General features: G+C 32.1%; 1 non-coding gene across 1 annotated transcript; it reads right to left on the bottom strand.

Moving 5' to 3' along the window:
* Positions 1 to 373: 373 nt before the first annotated feature.
* Positions 374 to 499, bottom strand: LOC125619877. The gene has a single exon (XR_007351463.1). It is a non-coding gene; the product is annotated as a small nucleolar RNA SNORA63 (small nucleolar RNA).
* Positions 500 to 4,610: the final 4,111 nt, after the last annotated feature.

The raw sequence follows: 4,610 nt of genomic DNA, 5'->3' as shown, positions 1-4,610 counted from the left end.
GGAGCCGTTTATTGCAGGACAGGAGCAGTATTTATACATTCCACACAGCTTATCTAATTAGTATAAACTAGATACATCAGTCAACCAATAAGAAACCTCCACACTTAATGGCTCGCTGGTGTTCCGTCACAAACCACTCCCTCTGGCATTTTGCCAGGCGCCATCCAGACTTGTTTACAGACTCTAACATATATATATATATATATATGTGTATATATATATATATATGTATATATATATATATATATATGTATATATATATATATGTGTATATATATATATATATATATATATATATATATATGTATTTCACAATTTCTTATAAGTACCGCACTAACCGAGTGTGCCACTGGAACTCCTTTTCTTGAGAATAATGTTTGTCACCAAGCATCTCTGTCTTATCATGGAATGAACTAGACAGAGATAGTAATGTATCAAATGCTTTAAGCAGGGGAAATGACAATGAAACACTTTAGTTATATTGTAACTGTACCTGCATCATATCTCACAAGTTCTTAATTCACCCAATTCACCCATTTATTGACAGGTATCTGGGTTGATTCCATGATTTAGCTACTGTGAATTGTGCTACTATAAACATTAATGTGGCTGTATCACTGTAGCACGCTGATTTTAGATCTTAGGGGAAAATGTCAAAGAATTAGAAAGCTGGATCATATGGTTTTTTGATGAATCTCCATACTGTTTTCCAGAGTGGTTGTACCGGTCTGCAACTTCACCAATAATGTATAAATGTACCTTTTTTTCCCTCACAACCTTGCCAACATTTATCGTTGTTCATATTCTTGATCGTTAGTACTCTGACTGGAGTGAAATGAAATCTTAATGTATTTTTGATTTGCATTTCTCTTATTGCTTTAGATGTTGAACTGGTCAAGATTTTCTCCCATTCTGTAGGCTCTCACTTCATCAATTCCTTTGCTCTGAAGAAGCTCTTACTTTCATGTCATCCCAGTTATTCATTCTTGGTTTTCTTTATTGTGTTTGGGGGTCTTTTAAAAGAAGTCAGTGCAACCGTCTATATGATGGACTGTTGAGCATGTTTTCTCCTAGAAGTTGTACAAGTTTCTTGTCTAATTCCAAAGTCTTAGGTCCATTTTGACTTTTGTGCAGGGTGAGAGAGAAGGGTATATATACTTTTTATTTTTTATATATAGCTATTCTGTTTTTTTTCACATCATTTGTCTAAAAGACTGTCTTGTATTTGGGATAATTGCCATTATAACTGGCATGAGATGAAATCTTAGTTTAGATTTGTATTTCTCTAATTACTAGAAATGAATATTTTTTCATATATTTGCAGATAGATTATATATCTTCTTCTGAGAAGTGTCTGTTCAGCTCCTTAGTCCATGTATTGGGTTTTTTGAGTTTTTTTTAAATATATATATGCTAAACATTAGTGCTCTATCTGATGTGCATGTGGCAAAAATTTGCTCCCAAAATGTAGGCTCTCTCTTCACCTCATTGATTGTTTCTTTGCTGAGAAGAAGTTTTCTCATTTGAATCCATCTCATTTATTAATTCTTGATTTTATTTCTTGCACTTTAGGAGTATTAGTAAGGAAATTGTAGCCTAATCCGACATGATGAAGAATTGGGCCTATATTTTCCTGTATTAGGTGCAAGGTCTCTGGTCTAATTCTTGGGTCCTTGATCCACTTTGAGTTGAATATTGTGCATGGTGAGAGATAGGGTTTTAATTTCTCTTTGTTGCATATGGATTTGCAGTTCTCCCAGCACCTTTTGTTGAACAGACAATCTTTCTTCCAATGTATGTTTTTGGCAACTTTGTTTAGTATGAGATAACTGTATGTGGTTTGTTTCTGTGTCTTTTATGCTGTACCATTAGTCTATGTGTCTGTTTTGGTGCCAATCATGGTGTTTTTTACTATAGCTTTGTAGTATAGTTTAAGGTCTGGTGTTATGATATCTCCTGCTTCAATTCCTGTTGATAAAGATTGCTTTGGCAATTCTGGGTCCCTTATTTTTCCAAATAAATTTCATGATTGCTTTTTTATTTTTATAAGGAATGACTTTGGGACTTTAATTGAAATCACATTGAATCTATATAGCACTTTGGGTAGTATGGCCATTTTGACAATATTAATTTTGCCTATCCAAGAGCATGGAAGATTTTTCCATCTTCTAAGGTCTTCTTCAGTTTCTTTCTTTAGTGTTCTGTATACAAACAACAATGAGTGTTGGTGAGGATGAGGGGGGAAAGGCACACTATTACATTACTAGTGGGACTACAAATTGGTGTGACCACTCTGGAAAGTAGTATGGAGATTTCTTAGAAAAGGAACCACCACATGACCCAGCTATCCCACTCCTTGGTCTATACTCAAAGGATTTAAAATCAGTATACTATAGCAATGTAGACACATCAATGTTTATAGCAGCCCAATTCACAATAGCTAAACTGTGTAATCAACCTAGATGCCTATCAGTAGATGACTGGATAAAGAAACTGTGGTATACATACACAATGGAATGCCACTCAGCATTAAAAAAAGAATAAAATTATGGCATTTTCAGGTAAATGGATGAAGTTGGAGAATATCATGCTAAGTGAAATAAGCCAATCCTAAAAACCAAAGGCCAAATATTCTCTCTGATAAGTGAATACTGATCCATAATTGAATGGGGGGGGGGCTTGAGGAACTTTGATTGTTCAAAGGGGAGGGTGAGGAAGGAAAAGGTTATGGAGGTAAGATGGTGGAATGAGATAGAAATTATATACATGTATGACTGCACATATTGTGCAATGCTACATTGTGTACAGAGTAATAAAAATTCTGCAATTGTGTACAATGTATCAAAATGTATTTTCCTGTCTATATAATTAATTAAAATAAATAAATAAAATTTCAAAAAAAAATATTTTTTTCCTCCAACATGTATTTTTGGCACCTTTGTCAAATATCAGATTAATATAGGATTGTGGGTTTGTCTTTATGTCTTCTGTTTCATTCAATTGGTTTTCATGTCTATTTTGATGCCAATACCATGCTGCCTTTGTTAATACATCTCTGTAGTATAATTTCCCAATTAGCTATTCTGATGTCTCTGTTCCTAAAAACTAAATCTCTTCTGCAGATATAACTGGAGTTTGAAAATTAATATATTGTGTACTTGAAAAAACATTTTTTATTTTATTAAAGAATTCTGTAGTCAGAAAATGACCACTATTTTTAAAAGCTACAAATACAATTAACTACAATTTGATTTCATGGAGAAAGTAAAAGATACTTTGAATTAAATAATAGTTTTTTTTATTTCTTTAGCAAAACAAATTTAAATGATCACTACACGAGATTCCCCAGTGTTCCTTCTAATTCATACGAATTATAAATGAATCTTACTCATCATTTCTCATATAAAATCATAGCAGAGAACCTTAGAAATTTTTATATCTCAAGTAATTTAGATTTATAGGTAGATATAAGTTTAGGAAGAGAACAGCAGGATGAGAATTATCTATAACTAAGAGAAAATTTAATAAAAATTAGTGCTTGTATAAATAAAACACTAACTTTTCAGAGCATTCTTCACCTAGTGTAAACAATCAAGACAAAGGTAAATAATGATAAAAGAGAAACCATACTTTTCAAACTTTCCAAATGTTTTTATTATTTCCATTATGGGTCCTATGAATTTCCCACAAACTTCCAATAATTTATTCTATTAAATTATATTAAACTAGAGAAGATATGCTTATATTATCTAGGAAATAGATATATTCATTGTGTTCATATACTGTCAAAAATTGAAGTTTTAAATATATATATTTGAAACAAATATATTTAGAAAATAATTCTTTTACTAAATCTTAAGATGGTGACAATTGTTCTGTGCTCTTGACCCTCTACAACTTTTATTTTTATTTTACAGATTCAGAGATCATATTTAGAAGGAGCACTAAAGTTTATTATCTGCTCCCAACCTTATTTGACAAATGAGGAAGTTACTGAGTCTCATTAAATTTTCTTCCAGAATTACCTGATTAATGGAAGTCTTTTGACTCACTAGAATACACTATTGTATCTCCTCTTTGATTTCAAAGATTTTAGTAGCAACAGTATTCGTTCATCCTAGGAGCTGAAGCTCACTTCATATTTACCTTTTAGCTTCATATTAGAAGTATTATATAAGGTTTATACATTGTGATATATACTAGTGGTATACATTTAATAATAAATGATGAACATAATGAGATTAAAACAACGACAACAACAACAACAAAAACTCTCTAACTTGTTTATGGTATTAAAGAAGACTTTGATAATAGGAAATTTTAATTGTACTGGGCCCTATCAATCTTTTATCTATTAATGTTATAAAAAATTGTTAGAGTCTGTAAACAAGTCAAAATAACACCTGGCATTTTGCCAGGGGAATGTTAAAGTTCGTAAACAAGTCTGGATGGTGCCTGGCAAAATGTCAGAGGGAGTGGTTTGAGAAGTAACAAAACCGAGCCATTAGGTGTAGAGATTCCTGATTGGTTGACTGATGTATCTAGTTTATGCTAATTAGATAAGCTGTGTGGAATGTATAAATACTGCTCCTGTCCTGCAATAAACGGCT

This window comes from Marmota marmota, unplaced genomic scaffold, assembly GCF_001458135.2.
Source record: "Marmota marmota marmota unplaced genomic scaffold, marMar, whole genome shotgun sequence".
Taxonomy (NCBI): domain Eukaryota; kingdom Metazoa; phylum Chordata; class Mammalia; order Rodentia; family Sciuridae; genus Marmota; species Marmota marmota.
This window is presented reverse-complemented; position numbering and strand designations above follow the sequence as displayed.